The sequence below is a fragment of the Microcaecilia unicolor genome, chromosome 2, assembly GCF_901765095.1.
Source record: "Microcaecilia unicolor chromosome 2, aMicUni1.1, whole genome shotgun sequence".
Classification (NCBI taxonomy): Eukaryota; Metazoa; Chordata; class Amphibia; order Gymnophiona; family Siphonopidae; genus Microcaecilia; species Microcaecilia unicolor.
In genome coordinates, this window is record NC_044032.1 from 315,757,324 (window position 1) to 315,779,762 (window position 22,439).

The 22,439-nt window shown below is 48.2% G+C and overlaps 1 protein-coding gene across 1 annotated transcript in view; it reads right to left on the reverse strand.

The window, feature by feature from the left end:
* Nucleotides 1-22,439, reverse strand: part of FKTN (fukutin) — a 317,697-nt gene that overhangs the window by 118,264 nt on the left and 176,994 nt on the right. The gene's annotated exons all lie outside the window — the stretch shown is intronic.

Here is a 22,439-nt window from a genome sequence, read left to right on the forward strand (position 1 = left end):
TTCCATTAATCATAGCTGATCAATCCATAGACTGGTGGGTTGTGTCCATCTACCAGCAGGTGGAGATAGAGAGCAAACTTTTGCCTCCCTATATGTGGTCATGTGCTGCCGGAAACTCCTCAGTATGTCGATATCAAAGCTCCATCCGCAGGACTCAGCACTTAGAGAATTACACCCACGAAGGGACACTCTGCCCAGCTCACCACCGCCGAAACGGGGGAGGGGAATTAACCCAGCTCATCCCCACACAAGTGGGGGAGGGGAATCCGTCCAGCTCATCCCCGCGGAGCGGGGGAGGGACACCACACCCGCCGATGCGGGGGGATCTGGCTTATCCTGCAACCGCAACCGCGGGAGGAGCTGACTGACCCTAACACCGCCGAAGCGGGAGGGGTACAAAGCTGCCCTACAGCCGCACGAAGCGGGAGGGAGTGCCGGCAGAATTTATGTCTCAATCCAGCCCCGTAAAACGGAGGGGAGAGGAATGCAGCAGCTCACTGTAACACAAAGTCGTCTCAACTCTTGAAGAATCCAAGTGAAAGAAGAACTTGAACACGAAGTCCTCCTGAAGTAACTGAAGGCTAAACTTGAACCTAAAATTCAACCAGAATATAAACAGTACAGATATCTGGGAGGGGCTATGGATTGATCAGCTATGATTAATGGAAAGAAAATTATCAGGTATGATTATACATAATTTTACCTTCCATATCATCAAGCTGATCAATCCATAGACTGGTGGGATGTACCGAAGCAGTACTCACCCAGGGCGGGACATAGAAATCCCTGACCTCAACACTGAAGCTCCAAACCGGGCCTCTGCCCGTGCAGCCACAGTCAAACGGTAATGCTTGGAGAATGTATGAGCCGAAGCCCACGTTGCCGCCTTGCATATCTCTTCCAAGGAGACGGATCCGGCCTCTGCCATCGAGGCCGCCTGAGCTCTCGTGGAGTGAGCCTTCAGCTGGATAGGCGGCACCTTCCCTGCGGCCACATAAGCCGCTGCAATGGCTTCCTGGACCCATCTTGCCACTGTAGGCTTAGCAGCCTGCAGACCCTTACGAGGACCTGCAAACAGGACAAACAGATGATCCGATTTCCGGAAATCATTGGTCACTTCCAAGTATCTGATGATGACTCGTCTCACATCCAGATATTCAAGAGCGGAGTACTCCTCTGGGTAGTCCTCCCTACGAAAGGAAGGGAGACAGAGCTGCTGATTCACATGGAAGCGAGAATCAATCTTGGGCAGGAAGGAAGGCACTGTGCGAATAGTCACTCCTGCCTCAGTGCACTGCAGAAAAGGCTCTCGACATGAGAGCGCCTGGAGCTCGGAAACTCTTCTGTCTGAAGTGATAGCCACCAAAAAGACTGCTTTCAACGTCAGGTCTTTCAGAGATGCCCTCGACAAGGGTTCCAAAGGCGGCTTCTGCAATGCTCTTAGCACCAGGTTGAGATTCCACGCAGGCACCACTAAGTGCAGAGGAGGGCGCAGGTGATTAACTCCCTTGAGAAAGCGCACCACATCTGGCTGCGAAGCCAGGGAAGCACCCTTCAGGCGGCCCCTGAAGCAAGCCAGAGCCGCTACCTGGACTTTAAGGGAACTGAGCGACAGGCCTTTCTCCAGACCTTCTTGCAGGAACGCCAACACTGAAGAAATTGGAGCAGTGAAGGGAGAAAGTGAGCCTGCTTCACACCATGCTGCAAAGATACGCCAAACCCTGGCGTAAGCAGTAGAAGTAGAGCGCTTCCTCGCTCTCAGCATAGTGGCGATGACCTTGTCTGAGAAGCCCTTCTTCCTCAGACGCTGCCGCTCAATAGCCAGGCCGTAAGACCAAAGGGAGAGGGATCCTCCATCACCACGGGACCCTGATGTAACAGGCCCTGCTCCACTGACAGCCGCAGAGGATCGTCGACTGAGAGCCTGAACAAGTCCGCATACCAGGGACGTCTGGGCCAATCCGGACCCACCAGGATTACCCTGCCGGGATGCTTTGCCACCCGGTCTAGCACCCTGCCCAACATGGGCCAGGGCGGGAACACATAGAGGAGCTCTTGTGTCGGCCACTGTTGGAGAAGAGCATCTACTCCCAGGGATCGAGGGTCCCGTCCTCTGCTGAAAAAGCGCGGCACTTGGCCATTGGCCGATGACGCCATCAGATCTAGGCTCGGCTGGCCCCAGCGCTTCGTGATGTCCAAGAACGCCTGAGCAGATAGTTGCCACTCTCCGGGCTCCAAGGTATGGCGACTGAGAAAGTCCGCCTTGACATTCATGACTCCGGCAATGTGGGCCGCTGAAAGCTGCTCCAGGTTCGCTTCCGCCCACTGGCAAAGACTCATAGCCTCCTTGGCTAGAGGGGCGCTCTGGTACCTCCCTGGCGGTTGATATAGGCCACAGCCGTGGCATTGTCCGACAGGACCCGTACAGGCTTCAACACGAGTACCGGGATGAACTCCAATAACACCAAGCGAATGGCTCTGAGTTCCAGGAGGTTGATAGACCACTTGCCTCTGCAGGAGACTAGAGCCCCTGCGCTGTCCTTCCCAAGCAGTGGGCTCCCCAGCCCATCAAAGAGGCGTCTGTCGTGACGACAATCCACTCCGGGGTCACCAGAGGCAATCCTGCAGACAACTTGTCTGTCTGCGTCCACCAGCTCAGCGCCTTGCGCACTGCTGGGTCCACGGGAAGGCGCACAGCATAATCCTCCGACATCGGAGTCCAGCGCAGCAGCAGAGATAGCTGTAGTGGTCTCATATGAGCCCTGGCCCAGGGCACTACTTCCATCGTGGCCGTCATAGAGCCCAACAGCTGCACGTAGTCCCAAGCCCGAATAGGAGAGGCTACTAGGAACTAGTCCACCTGAGCCTGAAGCTTGACAATCCGATTGTCTGGCAGGAACACTCTGCCCACTTGGGTGTCGAATCGAACTCCCAGATACACCAGGGACTGAGTCGGGCGCAGCTGGCTCTTCTTCCAGTTGATGATCCATCCCAGGGAGCTCAAAAGAGCAACTACCCGGTCCATAGCTTTGCCGCACTCTGCATAAGAGGGGGCTCGGATCAACCAGTCGTCCAGATAAGGATGGACTTGTACTCCTTCCTTTAGCAGGAAGGCCGCTATGACCCCCATTACTTTGGAAAAGGTCCGCGGAGCAGTAGCCAACCCGAAAGGGAGGGCTCTGAACCGGAAGTGTCGTCTCAGGACTGTAAAACGCAGAAAGCGTTGGAGAGGAGGCCAGATGGGAATATGCAGGTACGCTTCCTTGATGTCCAAGGAAGCCAAGAACTCTCCTGCCTTCACTGCCGCTATAACAGAGCGGAGAGTCTCCATGCGAAAGTGCCTCACTTTCCAGGCCCGATTGACCCCTTTGAGGTCGAGGATAGGCCGGACAGAACCTCCTTTCTTTGGAACCACAAAGTAAATGGAGTAACGTCCCTTGCCAATCTGATTTTTTGGCACCGGAACGACCGCACCCAGGCGGATCAGGTTGTCCAAGGTCTGCTGCACTACCACAGCTTGACCGGAGACTTGCAGGGAGAGAGTACAAACCCGTCTCTTAAGGGTTGGCAGAACTCTAGCTTGTAGCCGTCTCTGATGACTTCCAGCACCCACGCGTCTGAAGTTATAGTGGTCCACTCGCCCAGAAACGAGGACAGCCGTCCTCCAATCTGCACTGGGGCGTGGACCAAGGCCCCGTCATTGGGTACGAGACCCTGGGGGAGGACCGGAGGGAGCACCTCCGGGACGGCGGTCTCTGCGAAAGGAATGCTGCTTGGGGGAGAAATTCCTCTTGAAGGAAGAGGGGGCAAAGGAACCCGACTTGCCCGGGCGGTATGGAGGTATCGGGACGAGTACTAACCCGAGCCCTGACCTCTGGTAATTTCTTGCCCTTAGACGTGCCGAGATCGGTCACGATTTTGTCCAGCTCGACCCCAAAGAGCAGCTTGCCTTTAAAAGGCAATCTAGCCAGGCGGGATTTAGAGGCGTGGTCAGCAGACCAATGTTTCAGCCAAAGCCACCGCCGCGCAGAGACTGTCTGAGCCATGCCTTTAGCTGAGGCTCTCCAGACATCATACAGCAAGTCTGCCAAATAGGCTAAGCCCGATTCCAGGGCCGGCCAATCAGCCCTCAAGGAATGATCCGAGGGGGAAGCCCGCTGCACCATAGTCCGGCACGCCCTGGCCACATAGGAGCCGCAAACTGAGGCCTGCAAACTTAAAGCAGCTGCCTCCAAGGACGACCTTAAGGCCGCCTCCAATCTTCTGTCTTGGGCGTCCTTTAGGGCCGTGCCACCTTCCACCGGCAACGCCGTTTTCTTAGTCACCGCAGTGATTAAAGAATCCACGGTAGGCCACAGATAGGCCTCACGTTCACTCACAGCCAAAGGATAGAGGCGGGACATAGCCCTAGCCACTTTAAGGCTCGTTTCCGGGACATCCCATTGAGCCGCAATTAAGGTGTGCATGGCATCATGCACGTGGAAGGTTCTAGGCGGGCGCTTCGTCCCCAGCATAATGGCAGAGCCAACAGGGGCTGAGGGAGAGACGTCCTCCGGAGAGGAAATCTTCAAAGTGTCCATGGCCTGTAACAACAGGTTGGGCAAATCCTCTGGGCTAAAAAGCCGCGCTGCAGAGGGGTCATCCGCTCCAACCGAGCGGGGATCTATCTCCTCCAAGGAATCCGCAAAGGATCGTTGGGAGACCTCAGACACGCTGCCCTCATCTACATCAGAGGAGACAAAAGTCCTCCAAGGCCTGGAAATCAACCCGAGGGCGTTTACCTCTGGGAACCTCAACCTCTTTATCAGAAGAGGGAGCAGGGGCAGCGTTTTGCATGAGGAAAGCCTGATGCAGCAGCAAAAACAAACTCGGGGGAGAAACCCCCCAGACTGTGCACTTCCGCAGCCTGGGCAACAGCCCTAGACGCACTCTCAACCGGCGCTCGCAATAGCGGGGGAGAGACATGCTGCGCATCCAAAATGGCGTCCGGCGCGAAACTCCGTGAAGGAGCCGCGCGGGAAGAACGGCGCTTAACTTTAGCCGCTTTTGTGCCGTCGCCCAAATTAAGGGCGTTCATGGCATTAATGTCTCCAACCTCAAGGGCGGCCCCGAAGAAGCCGTCCGAGCCGCGTGGCCGGCCAAGATGGCGGAGGCGAGGAGCGGGGGATGGGCGTTTATGGCGGGAAAAAACCGCCACGCCGGAGGAACGACCGGGACATTCATCGGTCACTAAACTATCACCCATCAAGGGCGAATCAGGTTGTAAAACCCCCGCATCCCCTCTAGAAGCGCTCCAGCGATCCGGGGAGCGACCCTTTGCGCCCTCGCCCTCCGACGCCATTGCCACGAGGAGAAGAATCGGGGAACCCCCTGCCCGCTATAAAAAGGTAAAATTACCTGCTTGCCGCTCCGAGCTGTAACGAACTGGTGTCCCAGTGAGTAGCTGCAATGAACGTTTAAAGAAACGTCGAATTAAACGCCTTTAAAGACGTTTAAAAATATTTTTTTTTTTTTTTTTTTTAAACGGAGCCAGCGGGAGGGGGGAGAAAAGGAGGGACCTGGCACCACCAGGTTTGCACTTGCTCAAAAGAGCCCTCAACCCCAGGCCTCAACAAAACCTAAGGATTAGGCTTGGAGGCCTAGCCAGAGCTGCTGCTGTGTGTGACCACCACCTGCTGAGATAGAGAACATACTGGGGAGTTTCCGGCAGCACATGACCACATATAGGGAGGCAAAAGTTTGCTCTCTATCTCCACCTGCTGGTAGATGGACACAACCCACCAGTCTATGGATTGATCAGCTTGATGATATGGAAACCATTTTTTAAACCAATCATACTACTGTCCTTGATCAGATCCTCTGTCAACAATTTCCAGTTTCAGCATCCATTGATTGAGATTTAAGGTTTAACGGTTTTTATTCAGGATCAAAAGAACATACATCAAAACACTGAACATCGTCTAGACAAAGCATCAAGCTGCTACATAAGAATAAGCAAACAAAAAAAAAATAGTAAGCAAACTTGATCCCAATTTATGAAAATTTCCCCTCTTTTTTACCACCTTACAACTTAACCCATTCCCTATAAAAAATAAAAACTGAGACGGCCCGTTGTCTGGACTCTTATGATCCCAGGCCATCTCTGAAATAGATACGTCCAGTATTTACTACTACTAGTTATCATTTCTAAAGTGCTACTAGACGTATGCAGCGTTGTACACTTGAACATGAAGAGACAGTCCCTGCTCGACAGAGCTTACAATCTAATTAGGACAGACAAACAGGACAAACAAGAGAAAGGGAATATTAAATTGAGGATGATAAAATAAGGGTTCTGAACAAATGAATAAAGGCTAGGAGTTAAAAGCAGCAACAAAAAGGTGGGCTTTTAGCTTAGATTTGAAGACGGCCAGAGATGAAGCTTGACATACTGGCTCAGGAAGTCTATTCCAGGCATATGGTGCAGCAAGATAAAAAGAATGGAGTCTGGAGTTAGCAGTGGAAGAGAAGGGTGCAGATAAGAGAGATTTACCCAGTGAACAGAGTTCCCGGGGAGGAATGTAGGGAGAGATGAGAGTGGAGAGGTACTGAGGAGCTGCAGAGTGAATGCACTTATAGGCCAATAAGAGGAGTTTGAACTGTATGCGGAAACAGATAGGAAGCCAGTGAAGTGACTTGAGGAGAGGGCTAATATGAGCATAACGACACTGGCGGAATATTAGTCGTGCAGCAGAATTTTGAACAGATTGAAGAGGAGAAAGATGGCTAAGTGGGAGACATGTGAGAAGCAAGTTGCAATAGTCTAAGCGAGAGGTGATAAAGAGTGTGGATGAGGGTTCTGGTAGTGTGCTCAGAAAGGAAAGGGCGAATTTTGGTGATATTATAGAGAAAGAAACGACAGGTTTTAGTAGTCTGCTGAATATGTGCAGAGAAGGAGAGGGAGGAGTCGAAGATGAGATGAGACAGGAAGGATGAGAGTGTTATCCACACAAATACAGAATGGGGGAGGAGGAGAGGTTGGCTTAGGGGGAAAGATAAGAAGCTCAGTCTTGGTCATGTTTAGTTTCAGATGGCGCTGAGACATCCAGGCAGCAATGTCAGACAGGCAGGCTGATACTTTGGCCTGGATTTCGGCTGAGATTTCTAGTGTGGCGAGGTAGATCTGGGAGTCATCAGCGTACTACTACTACTACTACTACTATTTAGCATTTCTATAGCGCTACAAAGCATACGCAGCGCTGCACAAACATAGAAGAAAGACAGTCCCTGCTCAAAGAGCTTACAATAGCGTAAAGATGATACTGAAAACCATGGGATGAGATCAGAGTACCAAGGGAAGAAGTATAGATGGAGAAAAGAAGAGGACCCAGGACAGATCCCTGAGGTACACCAACTGACAGTGGGATAGAAGTAGAGGAGGATCCACTAGAGTATACACTAAAGGTACGCTGGGAGAGATAAGAAGAAAACCAGGAAAGAACAGAGCCCTGAAATCCAAGTGAGGACAGCGTATCAAGGAGTAGTATTTCCTAATCCTCCCCCCCCCAACCCAGGCAGAGGACCCTAAAGCAACCTTTGTTGAAACACTAACCAAATTATGATGTACTCTGGAATCTATTCAATACTGTACTTCTAGCTTTATGTGATATATTGTGTCAACAACAGTTCCAGACATAAAAGCGTTTTTCCTTCTTTGCCATAGATTTAAGGAAGTTCTTTTCAACCTATCAATTAGTTTCAGGGAGTGTCCTCTGGTCCTAGTACCATCTGAAAATGTGAATAATTATTCCTTATTCCTGTGAGGTACTGAGGGCAGAATCTGTGTGCTGATCGGAAACTGAAGAGCACTCAGGCAGTGTTGACTTTTTTCTGTAGACTCAACACAACTCGTGCATCAGCCACAAAAGCCTGCATCAGGAGTCTAAAAACAATAATGAAACAAATACATGAACCAAAAATTCATTGTAAAATTTAAAATACAATATACTAAAGATAAAAAGGAGAGAGAAAAATAGGCATCTAAAAACATCATAATGAACTATTTCGTGATTGGGAAATATTCAAAAGTAGAGAGATGATGAAAAACCCATAGTTACAGGGGTTTGATGTTTTTTTTATATTTTCTCATATTTTAATTATATTTATTTTGGTTTCTCACATTTTAATTGACTGTTTGAGACTGTTTATTGCTAGACACATCATGAACAATTTTGCCTGATGTGGTCCTGATTAAGGCCCTACAGTGTCTTAATTAATTTATTTTTGTTAGTTTATATCAGACGACTGTACCTTAGTTTTTATAGTGCCTCCATATGGTGATTGTTTCAGAAATAAGTTTTTTTTTCAGGTTTCATGAGCTTTTGGGTTATACATTTGGCTTTTAAATGATTTTTTTGCGCCATTATGACATCTTTTTCTATACTTGCTTCGATGTGCAGCACTTCCTGTTTTAACATAATGAATGCTGCTCACAGTGCTGGGAATATATAGCTTCTGAGACATTGGATTTTTATTTTTTTCTGACATATTCTTTTTTGCCTGTTAGATTTGCGTTTTGTCCGATACAACCTCATTTATTTATGTTTTACTCCAGGCTTTTGTGAATAATTCTGCAGTTGTTGGTTGTTGACAGCTTTTAACAGTATGTGCATTTTCCCTTATCTCCCGAAGCACATTGGAATTAGGACGCCCTCACGAAGTTGTCCAAAATCAGGTAGGTATAATCGAAAAATAGTATGGACGTCCTTAGACATTCCATTATCGCAGTGCGAAACGCCCAAATCAGGGACGCCCAAAGTAGAGTAAAAAAGAACGCCCATCTTCCAGAACCGCCAAAGGACGTCCCCAACATTCATTGTATTTGCCAACATTTACCATATGAAGGTCCTTCGGCGGTTCTACGAGAAAGACATCCTTATTCCTATACTTTGGACTTCTCTGATGTATCTGGTTGTTCCGCAAGTACAGTGCATGTAGATGCGGACATCCAGGTATGGGAAATAAAAGGAATATTATTGTGCAAAGTACAGTAACAAGGACATGTTTCTTGCAGAAGTAACAAAGGAAGTCCATCTTACTAGGCCCGCCGAAGGACGGCGGGCCTGTAAGAGGGACGCTCTTCAGCAGTTCTGTGAAAAACATCTTTTTTACTGTATTTATCACTATGAATTTTCCTTATAGTTCCCGTACCTGGATGTCTGCAACTACATGCACTGTATTTGCGGAACATGCCGCTATGGGAAATATAAGGAACATACATATATTTGTGTATATATTAATAGGTTCGCACACTTGATTATGATCCATATAAGGAAGACTCCGCACGTATGAACACGTACTCATCCAGATAAGGCCCGGCAAGCATGACGAAAGTCCATGCATGTCATGGATGTCCATGCCTGACGGCTGTCCACAACCCAATCTGTGCACTTAAGAATGTCCATCACGAATGGCGTCCATATAAGGTGATGTACGCTTTCCAACGGTTATTCCCTGACAAACATGTCTTTACGGCAAGAGCCAAATTTCAGCGATGCTGAAAGCTTGTGCCTGGTGCACCTTTGTTTAAAACACCAGCGCATTCTTTTTATGCACCACCACCACCTGCCCCCCAGGACTGTCTCTATCCAAGCCTGGTGTCAAATAAGAGACAAGTTGGAAAGGTGTTTGCTTCCCCACCCCAGAGGGCTATCAGGTCCCCCTCCTGTAGCTACACATATAAGAGCTACCTCAGCAATGTAAGCACTAACTGTAGTCTGCATTCAAGGGTAATCAGTGATATGTGGACATGCACATTCATTAATAGAATCTATGTACTAAAAAGGAAAACCATTCCCACATCCCTACAATACTGCACACAAACGGTACTCTCTGTCCTCAATGACATCACCTGTACCAATGTAATGTCTCCCCCCCCCCAAATCAGTGTTGTGTTTCTCTCCTATTTGATTTCCAAATGAATTTGTGTGCTGAAGGCAAGAAGGGCCATCCTCTGACTCCTGGTGTACAAACTTATATCTTGCAGAAGATTTGGCATTTGGAGGGACCTCGAGTCCCTGCGGCGCAGGTTCCACTGAATAAAGCGAGAGAGCCCTGATATGATAAGGGCAGTGAGACGGCTCCTCAGGGCTCGACATAAGTATTATAAACAGGGCACCTGTATTCATTTGTAAATGTATTTATTTAATAATGCAAATGTTGTGTACAATATCAGTAAGTCATAACACCTTCCAACTAACCTCCTTTGAGATGAATGAGATGACAAGCCTCACTTCTGTATTCCCCTTTCTGTATTCCTGCCTGAGGTCCTACTCTTAGTGGATGTCATTGCCTCATATTAAAGTTATGTGCTTCCCCTCCCCCCCCCCCCCAAAAAAAAAAAAAAAAACCAAAACAAAACAAAAACTGGTCAGCCAACCATAGTCACAAATCATAATGCAAACATGCTGCTGACCAGTGAGTGTGGTCTGCCAACATATCCTGTGCACTCTGTGTCAGACCAGCTTCCATGGTTCCCTGTCGTGTTATCTCATTCATCTCATACCCCATGGCATACACCTTTTCCCATCCCCCGCCTCAGGCCAGCCAGCTCCTGCACTATGCAAGCCATGTTGGATGTGCTGATCTCAAAGACAATCCTTTTACATACACAGGGCGGCAGCAGCAGCAGCAGGAGGAGGAGGAGGCGGTGTTGGCCACAGCACCAGTGGCGCAGCAGGAGGAGGAGGTGGAGGCCACAGCACTAGTGGCACAGGAGAAGGAGGAGGAGGCCGAGGCGGAGAAGGCGGAGACAGACCAATGGCCAAATATTCCTCCTCTGGAGGAGGAGCACCCACCAGCCGCATCAACACCGCCAGCTATAGACAACAGTGCCGCAGCACTGTAACTCCTGCAGCAACTGGTTGCTGTAGTCAACCAGTTGCTGCAGGAGATGGCAGCACTACGGCACTCTGTCGAGGACCGCCAGCAGACTCAAAGCCGGCTGATGCTGCTGGTGATAGAGCTGCTACGACGGCAATTGGAGGGAGAGGAGAGGGGAGAATGATTTGGGGGGGGGGGGGCGATTTTGTATATAGTTTGTTTAAATACAATTTTACACTTTTGACACTGACCAGGGTCTGTGTGTGTACTTTGTACACTACATATGTGGTATTATCAAATGCTAGGGTTGATGTGAGAGGAGTCAACAATCTGGGTTGCATGACAGGTGAACTGTGACAGAGAAACTTTCGTCAGTACATATGTATCATAAGTGTGGCCAAACAGAAGGCCACTTCTTCCTTCCAAACTGCATGGCTGTATGGTAAGGGGGGGGGGAGGCTGGGTGGGTATTTCTGTTGAGGAACAGAAATGCCCATCCGGCCTCTCCCCCCTTACCATAGAGCCCCACAGCACAGAATTGTGTAAATAATAGGTATGTTGTCTAGCACTAGTGATCTGCTAAGTAGAAACTTGCAGATAACCATAGGTAGTGCATAGACAATGTTTGCTCTCTGATCACCAGACAACCTTACCCACAACCAAACCACATTGGTGAGGGCCAGGAAGGAGCTACAAACAGCTGGGTCATCTTTTCACACTGAATGTATCAGCAATGGTATATAGTGCTGAGGAGAAAAGGGAAAACAACGGTAAAAACATTAGATGGATGATTACTTCATCACAATTGCAATATAATACATCAGGTACAGAAGGGCACAGGCTAGGGGAATTATATAGGCACCAGGCTGTAGCCACCTGCAGGTAATTTAGAATAGGAACTGTAACCAGAACCCCTCTACCTCACCATGACTTAAAGGCTCAAGGCCGTGGTAGGCACGCACCTGTGGCCACCTTGAAAATAGTTTGCAGGATAGAATTTAGAAATGTTGTTGTTCCATAACTATAAAGAATTGTAGGATTGTGTTGAATAATATGGAAAAGACATTCAGTGCATATATGCTTCCCCCCCTCCCCACCCCCAGCAACCTTGAGAATGAGTGGGCACGTCATAAAAGGGGAACTGGGGTTCACCACATAAAGAAGGATGGAACCTAGCAGGCAGACACATGAGGTACAAAGCAGGAGAAAAACTACCAGCTGTGGATACCCGTGAACCTGGTGAAAATAGAGGTAAGATTTGAATCCAGAGAACTACAGAGAATGGGGTGCCCTTGACCATGAGGGATGCACACATCCATTCTCATGGCCTCTTCCCTTCCCCCTCCCCCACCCCACAAGCAGCCATAACTGAATGTGTCCAATAGAGAACAAGACATCTGTACAATGAATTGGGTAGAAACAATCATGGCTCTCAGAGTGCAGTGTATTACAATCCACAGCAGTCCAGCAGTGGGAGGGATGCTACCCAGTCTTTTGCATTGAGTGCCACATGTATGATTATCTCCAAGTTGGTGAGATGTCATATGTGTGTGCCCGATGCAAAGAGCTCCTAGACCTCAGAGAGCGTGTTCGTTCTCTCAAGGCTAGAGTAGCAGACTTCGTAGAGATGAGGGAGATAGAGAAATACATAGATGGGACCTACAGGGATGTTGTAGAGAGGTCCCACCTCCAGTCAGGTGGCCTCTGTGCTACCTTGGAGGAGGGAGAACCCCCAGAAGGTGACATAGGAAGTTCTCCTGCACCCCGGACCTGCCCACCGGGGGATGTACTATCCTCTTGCACCGAGTATGTGTCTCCCGGTGCTGCACTAATTTCTCAAACATAATTCCACACATTATTCCACACCACTAGTATTACCCACACTCCAATCCCTTCCCCACATCACTTACTATTGTCTTACTCTATGTAATTATGTCATCTCTACGACACTTTGTTCCATACTTTGTATCATCCATGCGATACTCTATGTAATTATGTCATCTCTACGACACTTTGTTCCATACTTTCTATCCTTTGTATCATCCATGCGATACTTTGTACCATACTTTGTAAGTCGCACTGAACCTACTTTATGTAATTATGTCATCTCGTTGATTCATTGTTCCCAAACCTGTATTACCTCCGTGATACGTTGTACCACACTTTGTAAGCCGCACTGAACCTGCTATTGAGCGGGAAAGAGCGGGGTATAAATGCCACAAATAAATACATAAATAAATGCACGGGAGGGAAGGGATAGGACAGCTATTGTAATAGGTGATTCAATCATTAGGCACATAGATAGCTGGGTGGCTGGTGGACGGGAGGATCGCCTAGTGACTTGCCTGCCTGGTGCGAAGGTGTCGGACCTCACGCTTCACCTAGACGGGATTTTAGATAGTGCTGGGGAGAAGCCGCCTGTCTTGGTACATGTAGGTACCAATGACGTAGGAAAATGTGGGAGAGAGGTTCTGGAAGCCAAATTTAGGCTCTTAGGTAGAAAGCTTAAATCCAGATCCTCTAGGGTAGCATTCTCTGAAATGCTACCCGTTCCACGCGCAGGGCCCAAGAGACAGGCAGAGCTCCAGAGTCTCAATGCGTGGATGAGATGATGGCGCAAGGAGGAGGGTTTTAGATTGGTTAGGAACTGGGCAACATTCTGGGGAAGGGGGAGCCTATTCCGAAAGGATGGGCTCCACCTTGACCGGGATGGGTCCAGGCTGCTGGCATCGGCATTTAAAAAAGAAATTGAGCAGCTTTTAAACTAGAAACGAGGGGAAGGCCAACAGTCGCACAACAGCATATGGTTCGGAATGAGGTATCTTGTAAAGATATTGCACAAACAGAGAAGATGGGGGTTCTTGATGGTGAGGTTGCAAAGGCGACTGTAATAGATTCGCCTGTAAATAGAAGTAATAAAAATCAGGCAGAAGATAGTAAATTTAATACTGTCAAGTAATCAACATAATGTGACTAGGAATAACAAACCTAACTTGAAATGTCCTTATGCAAATGCCAGGAGCCTAAGACATAAGATGGGAGAATTGGAATATATTGCACTAAATGAAAAAATAATATAATAGGCATCTCCAAGACCTGGTGGAAGGAGGATAACCAGTGCGACACTGTCATACCGGGATACAAATTGTATTGCAGTGAGAGTGGACCAGATTGGGAGAGGAGTAGCATTGTATATTAACGAGGGCACTGAATAAAATAGACTGAAAATTTTACAGGAAACAAACGACCTCTTGGAATCATTATGGTTCAAAATTCCATGTGCCAAGGGGAAAAGGACGGTGGTAGGAGTGTACTACCGTCCGCCCGACCAGGATGAGCAGACGGACGCAGTCATGTTAAAGGAAATTAGGGACGCTAATAAAATGGGCAACGTGATAATAATGGGTGATTTCAATTACCCCAATATAGACTGGGTTAATGTAGCATCGGGGCACGCCAAGGAGGTAAAATTTCTTGATGAAATCAAGAACTGCTTTATGGAGCAGCTGGTACAGGAGCCGATGAGAGAAGGAAAATTCTAGATCTAGCATTTGTGGAGCACATGATCTGGTACGGGAGGTACCAGTGCGGGGGGCTGCTTGATAACAGTGATCATAATATGATCAGCTTTAACATAGTAACTGTATAATTATGGTACAGCCAGAGACCCCCCCACTGGAATGGTGGCGGGCCCAGTCATAGAGCTCAGGCTGTACATTACAGACCTTGGCTGAGTCAGAAATCTGATGGCTGACATAACTGGGAGCTTACTGGAAAAGTATGGCCTAGTTTGTAGCCCGGATTGAGGCCTAAATAAGCTAAATTAGGAAAAGTTAGGTCAATAGATATGGAAACAAAATGGAGGATTTCAGCACAAAATGGAAGCCGTATCTGTTGCAAAGTGGAATTTTCTCTAATGTAAGTTAGAAAAACAAGTTGAGAAATGAGACTTTCCTGTGAGCAGGATTGTGGTCAGCCATGGTGTGAGAAAGGAAAGGTGTAGCTGGATGCAGGGTCTTGCTTAAGATTTGTGGTCAAGCGAGCTAAGACAAAACCATGTTAGCAAGATAAAAGCTACTCATTAGCATGAGCCAATCAGTGACAACCATGACATTAGCATAGATCCAATCAGGTATATCTTCTGTCATATTATCCATATCCTGAGGGCACCTATAAAAATCAGGGTATTTCCTGGTTTAAGTTAGAGAAAAGGGTTGCCACTCTCTCTCTCCAAGGGAAACCAATGTGTCCAGCAGAATTGACAAATTACCTAATTGCTTTCCCTTGTAAAACCTTTAATTGGTAAAAGAAATTATAAAAGATTAGGAACTAATTAACACCTGTTGCAGCTGCATTATTATATTCCTATAATTAATTGATTGTACGTGCCTGTTGTCAATCACTGATTTGACTTGTATCTTGGCAAATAAACTCCTCATTCCAAATGATGATTTGTGGACTTCACTTTATGATCAGAGGCTGTAAGTATAAATGCTTTGCTGTATCAGGCTGTCTTTCACTGCATTGTATAACCTGTGACATAAATCCAGTTTGTCCATAAGGCTGGTATCTTTTCCTTAGATCTAACATCTCTCTTAGTGGCAATTCCTTTAGAACTTCACAACTCCTTGATTACCCCATTACTAGTGTTATTTAGAGATGGAGTCAGATTTAAGGTCACTCCAGCCTTCTTGGGGGGCTCTGGACCCCTAAATTTACAACATTGGTGACCCCGACATAACATAGCTACTATGTTAAAGCTGATCATATTATGATCACTGTTATCAAGCGGCCCCCTGCACCGGTGACAATGGAAGTCAATATGTTGGTGTTTAACTTCAAAAAAGGGAGCTATGATAAAATGAGAAGAATGGTAAAAAAAGAACTTAGAAGAGCGAAGGATAGGGTAAAAAAAACCTACAACAGGCGTGGATGCTGTTCAAAAACACCATCCTGGAGGCCCACACCAAATATAGTCCATGTATCAGTAAAGGAGGGCATAGTAACATAGTAGATACGGCAGAAAAGACCTGCACGGTCCATCCAGTCTGCCCAACAAGACAAACTCATATGTGCTAGTTTTTGTGTATATCTTACCTTGATTTGTTACTGTCATTTTCAGGGCACAGACCGTACAAGTCTGCCCAGCGCTATCCCCGCCTCCCACCACCAGCCCCGGCAGAAGACCAAACGACAACCGGTGTGGTTAAAAAGAGAGGTGAAGGAGGCTATTGGAACAAAAGAGAATCCTTCAGAAAATGGAAGAAAGAACCGACTGAAGATAATAAAAAGTGGCATGAGGAATGTCAAATCAGATGCAAAGCGCTGATAGAAAGGCTAAGAAGGACGTCGAAGAAAAATAGCGATAGAGGCAAAAATGTATAGTAAAATTTTTTCAGGTATATTAAAAGCAGGAAACTGGCAAAAGAATCGGTTGGGCCACTGGATGACCGGGTGGGGGGAGGGGGGGGGGGTAAAAGGGGCACTCAGGGAAGATAAAGAAATAGCAGAAAGATTAAATGAGTTCTTTGCCTCGGTCTTCACCGAGGAAGATTTGGTTGGGATACCCGTGCCATACAGGGTATTCGAGGCTGACGAGTCGGAGAAACTTAATGAAATCTCTGTAAACCTGGAGAATGTAATGAGGCAGTTCTGCAAACTAAAGAGTAGCAAATCTCCTGGGCTGGATGGCATTCATCCCAAGGTACTGATGGAACTAAAAAATGAGCTTGAGGAGCTACTGTTGTTATGTAATTTATCCTTAAAATCGAGTGTGGCACCGGAAGATTGGAGGGTCGCTAATGTAACATCGATTTTTAAGAAAGGTTCCAGGGAATTATAGACCGGTGAGTCTGATGTCAGTGCCGGGCAAAATGGTAGAGACTATCATTAAGAACAAAACAACAGAGCACATTCTAAAGCATGGACTGATGAGACAAAGTCAGCATGGATTTAGTGAAGGGAAGTCTTGCCTCACCAATCTACTGCATTTCTTTGAAGAGGTAAACAAACATGTCGACAAAGGTGAACCGGTGGATATTGTATATCTGGATTTTCAGAAAGCGTTTGACAAAGACCCTCATGAAAGGCTCCAGAGGAAATTAGAGAGTCATGGGATCGGAGGTAGTGTATTGTTATGGATTAAAAACTGGTTGAAAGATAGGAAACAGAGTGGGGTTAAATGGTCACTATTCGCAATGGAGAAGGGTTGTTAGTGGTGTCCCTCAGGGATCTGTGCTGTGACCGTTGCTTTTTAACATTTTCATAAATGACCTGGAGGTGGGGGTAACTAGTGAGGTTATCAAATTTGCTGATGACACAAAGTTGTTCAAGGTCATCAAATCGCAGGAAGATTGTGAAAAGTTGCAGGAAGACCTTGCAAGACTAGGAGACTGGGCGTCTAAATGGCAGATGACGTTTAATGTGAGCAAGTGCAAAGTGATGCATGTGGGAAAGAGGAACCCAAACTATAGCTACGTCATGCCAGGTTCAGAGTTTGAAGTTATGGAACGAGAAAGGGACCTGGGAGTCATCATTGATGATACGTTGAAATCTTCTGCTCAGTGTGCTGCTGCGGCTAAGAAAGCAAATAGAATGTTAGGTATTATTAGGAAAGGGATGGAAAACAAAAATGAGGATACTATAATGTCACTGTATCAATCCATAGTGCGACCGCACCTAGAGTATTGTGTTCAATTCTGGTGGCTGCACCTCAAAAAAGATATAGCGGAATTAGAGAAGGAGCAGAGAAGGGCGACAAAGATGATTAAGGGGATGGGACGAATTTCCTATGATGAAGGCTAAAGTGGCTGGGGCTCTTCAGCTTGGAGAAAAGGAGGCTGAGGGGTGATATGATATAGGTATATAAATAATGAGTGGGAGTGGAACAGATAGAATGTGGAGCGTCTGTTTACGCTTTCCAAAAATACTAGGACAAGGGGGCATGCGATGAAGCTGCAGTAAGTTTAAAACAAATAAGAGAAAAATTTTCTTTACTCAGCATGTAATTCGACTCTGGAATTCGTTGCCGGAGAATGTGGTTAAGGCGGTTAGCTTAGTAGAGTTTAAGAAAGGTTTGGATGGCTTCCTGAAGGAAAAGGCCATAGAATGTTATTAAATGGACGTAGGGAAAAATCCACTATTCCTGGGACAAGCAGTACAAAATGTGGATCTTGTTGGGTGATTGTGACCTGGATGGGCCACTGTCGGAGACAGGGTGCTGGGCTAGATGGACCTTTGGTCTGTCCCAGTGTGGCGATGCTTATGTCTTATGCCTCTTGCAATCCTCTTGATCAGCTGTCCTGCAAGATGCAAGAAGTGTTTGTTTAGCACCTACATAGCAGAAAGGGAAGAGGTGGCTGAGAGGTATGAGCTTACCTTGAACTTGTGGTGCAAGAATCTGTTGGCTCCAAGGGACCAGAGGCTGCCTGCTTCAACAAAGGAGAGAAAGAATGGGGGGCAGTGAGGGAGCACATCACACACAGCAAGGAGCTCCTGGAGGGTAGAGAATGAAGAGTTGCACAGATGTACAAAATGCAGAGTATATGCTAAGCTAACACCCAGTCTGAAACAAAGCCCACACACCAGTTATCTTTCAAGAATTGGCCAAAAGTCCCCCCCCTCCAAAAAAAAAAAAAACCCCAAAAAACAAAAGCATACAGTGGCAAAAACAAGGTTTACTATAACTGAAGCTAAAACGCTTTGAAATACCACCCCATAATCTAAAGAAAACCCTCTAAAGTGCAAGCACAGAGAAAGCCGTTTTAAAGAGGCACCAATAAAGGGAATGCAAACTTCCAAATGGGAAGAGCAACTGGGGACGTTTATCATTATCACCCATAATCGAAATGAGGACACCCAAAATACAGAGCAGCTGGGGACGTCCATAGTTCCCTACCCATAATCGAAATGAGGACACCCAAATCGCCAGAGCAGCTGGGGACGTTTAGGGATTTTGTCAATAATCAAAATTAGGACGCCCATCACGCTCTTACATGGGTGTCCCTGGGATAGTATTTAAGCGCCCTTCTCTGTATTTTTGATTCTTTGCATCGCATTGGTACAATGGCACCAAAGCAACCACCCACCCGCAAGGGTAATTTCAGCGACCCTGAAATTGAACTGCTGGTTCAGGAAATACAGAGGAGGCACACACATCTCTTTGCTCCCGTGGGCCAGAGGCTGGCTGCTACAGTGAAGCAGAGAGAATAGGAGGCAGTAAGAGACCGGGTCAACGCGGTCTTCCACTGTGGCAGGGATGTGGAAGACTGCAAACGGAAGTTGCGCCAGCTAAGGCGTGATGTCAGGAGGAAGGCTGGTGCCAATCCTCCAGCAGATGACACCGCTAACTTGACCCCCATCGAGCGCATCATTCACGGGCTCTTGCCCCAGGAGGGGATCCATGGCATTGGATCCCTTGACACATCAGTACAGCCTGAGGGCTCAGGTAGGTTCACCATTAGGAAGCTGGGGTATCTGTTCTGCAGCACTACACTCTGTTTTACACAAGTGGGGGACAGTGTGGTGCTCCTCAGTAGGGGAAGGAGAACACCACATGCAATACAAATCACTATTCATTACAGACCATGACACAGGGAGTAGCCGGGGGGAGGGGGGGAGAGTGAGGATTTCCAGCAATGTGTGTGTAGGTTACCACTGTTTCACAGCTTTGAGGGCCTTCCCCACTCCCTCCTTTTTTCCCATCACCAAACTCTGCATATCTCCTTCTCACACCTCTGTGCTATAGCCACTGTGTCCTCTGCACTCCTTCCACAGTTCTATGTCTACCCACCTGCCTGTGTGGCTCTCTTCCACATCAGTCTCTGTAGTACACTGCGCTCCTCGTCTCCAGCTCTGTATCATGTACAATGACATCTGTGGCTTGCCTGCCAATCCCATTCCTCACCATCTCTTTGCTGGGTCCTTGCGTGTGGGGCTATGTATATGAATGCTGAAAAACAAAAGTGGGTTATTTGACCAACACACTTCCTCCCTTTTGTAGGTGATGACAGCCAGTCAGAGAAAGAAGCTAGCCCTAGTGGCCACCAGCCCCAGCACACAGAGCAGTAAACCAGTGGGCCTGCACAAGAAACACACAGGACCATGGGGTGGAACCACAGGACCCAGCAGCAGCAGAACCGGCTCTCCTTCCACCACCCGCAGCAGAGGCTCTCCCTCCACCACCCGCAGCCTTTGTCGATGGTGGCACTGAAGAAGAAGATGCAGAAGGGGGCACCTCTTCAGCAGAGGCCATCCAGCCAGAGGAGGCAGCTACTGCGCCTCGCCACACAATTGCTGGGCCAGAATGTACACATGGAAGATTACCGGCGCCAGAAATTGGAGCTGCAACGGGAAGCACTCCAGGTGCAACGGGAAGCAGTACAGGCCCAACGTGAAGTGGTACAACAGCTCCAATGGCTGGAGCACATCGAGGGCCTACACCATGACTTGAAAGCACCTAGTACAGCCCTGATGCAGCAACAAGTGGCATCTACTTCCACCATTGCACAGCAACCACCCGCTAAGAAGAAGAGCTTGAGATCCTCAGCCTCCCCAGCCAATGATCCAGCAGCCACCACACCAGCTCCCCCCTTCTGGGTCCTGTGCCCAGGTTGCAGGGCAAGCCACAGACTGCAAGGTGGCTGGACTTCCACAGGGCAGCCTTGTGGACACAGCTGCAAAGGAACATGGTGGGGAGGGGTAGGAGGGGACGGGGCGGGGAAAGTGATGGGACATGCTGGGTGGGGTGGTGGTGAGGGTTGGAGGGAGGGGAATATGCACAGAGCGGGTGGTGTGTAAATACCATGTCATAGAAATAAATGTCAACTTACTCTCACACAAAACTAGTCTTGATCAGTCTTTGCCTGGCTCTGACCCCCAGCTGGTGTGCACTCTGCTCTGCGGGCGGGAGGTGGAGGGGGCTCCTCATCCTGTTCATCTGGGGCCTGCTGCTCTGGTGGCTGTGGCTCTTCTGGGAGGGCCTGTCCTCTGCACATTGCCAAATTATGTAGCATGCAGCAGGCCAGGAATATTTTTGCCATCTTTTGGGGGTTGTACAGGAGCTCCCCTCCAGAACGGTCCCAGACATCGGAACCTGTTCTTAAGTTGTCTGAAGGTGCGCTCGATGATGCCACGGGTGGTCCGATGTCTACTGTTGTAGTTCTCCTCTGACCCTGTTTGTGGGTGCACTATGGGGGTCATGAGCCAACTCCGCTGTGGGTAGCCTCTGTCACCTTTGGGGAGAAGCAGGATGAGAAAGATGAGTGTGTATTGTTTGGAGTGGGTACCATGTGGAGGTTGGGGGGGGGGAATAGTGGGTTGTGGAGGGGTTGCCCAGAGGAGGTATAGTTTGGGCAGATCCATGCTGCACTTACCTAGGAGCCATCCGCCAGTGATCTCCCCTCGGTCAAACCTGCAGAAGATTCTCGAGTGCTGCAATATATAGGCGTCATGGGTAGAACCTGGGTATCAGGCACAGACGTCTAGAATATCCCCCTGGGCGTCACACACAACTTGCATATTAAGTGAGTGGAATGCTTTCCTGTTTCTATGTGACCTCTCTTGCCCAGGGGGGTCTGAGTGTGACGTGTGCAGTCAATGGCGCCTATGACCGAGGGGAAGCGAGCTATGGCGGAGAAGTCAGCCATGTTGTTCTGCAGGGCCTGGGGGGTGGTGGGGAAGGTAGGCATCAAGGAACTGGGTGAGACAGTTAGAAATGGAAGCCTGGGTGAGACCCGTGTTTACAGATAGGACAGACTGGAAACTCCCAGTGGCCAGAAAAGATAGAGAAGCAGTGATCTTTAGGTGCACAGGGATGGGGTAGTTCCTATGGGTCCTGGGCTGCAGGAGGGGTTTGAGCTGGTCACAAAGGTGCTGAATGGCAGCCCTATCAAAGCGGTACCTAGTGAGACACTGCAGGTCAGTGAGGTCTAGGAAACTGCTATGGGGCCTGAAAACTCTGGGGCGTGAGTACCTCCTGCGGTGCCTCCCCTCTTCCTCCAACATGTAAGCCACCTGTGCATTTAGTGCCTTCATTTCCCCACACTACAGGTGTAATGCAGTGACACCAGTGCTCACCTCTCCCTACCAACTTGGTGAAACACAGCTGTAACAAACAGAAGCTGACACTCACTCTCACACCACCAACAAACAATGCTGTCACACACAGCAGAGCCACACTGCAAGCACTCTGTAACCCACTACAAACTCTCCTGCCACACTCTAGTCACTCACTCTCCAAGCAGTCTTCACAAACACGCTGCAGCAGTACACAGGACAAAGAGACAAACAGAGACTACAAACAAGTAAGGGAATGAAATATGAACTTGGGGGACAGTGAATGGAGAGGGATAGGGGAGGGGATGGGGGAGATAGAGGAAGGAGTAGTGGTGTTTTGGTTTGGGGGCTAGAAGGGGTAGGGAAAGCTGAAAAAGTAAAACACAAATGAGGCAGGTGAGGGTGAAAACGTTCCCCAACTATGGCACACATACAAAGGTAACAGGTACTGAACAAACTCTCAGCTTTCTCTGCAAACAACGATTCAGCTTTCTCTCTCAACAATACTCTCGCCACTCTCCAAC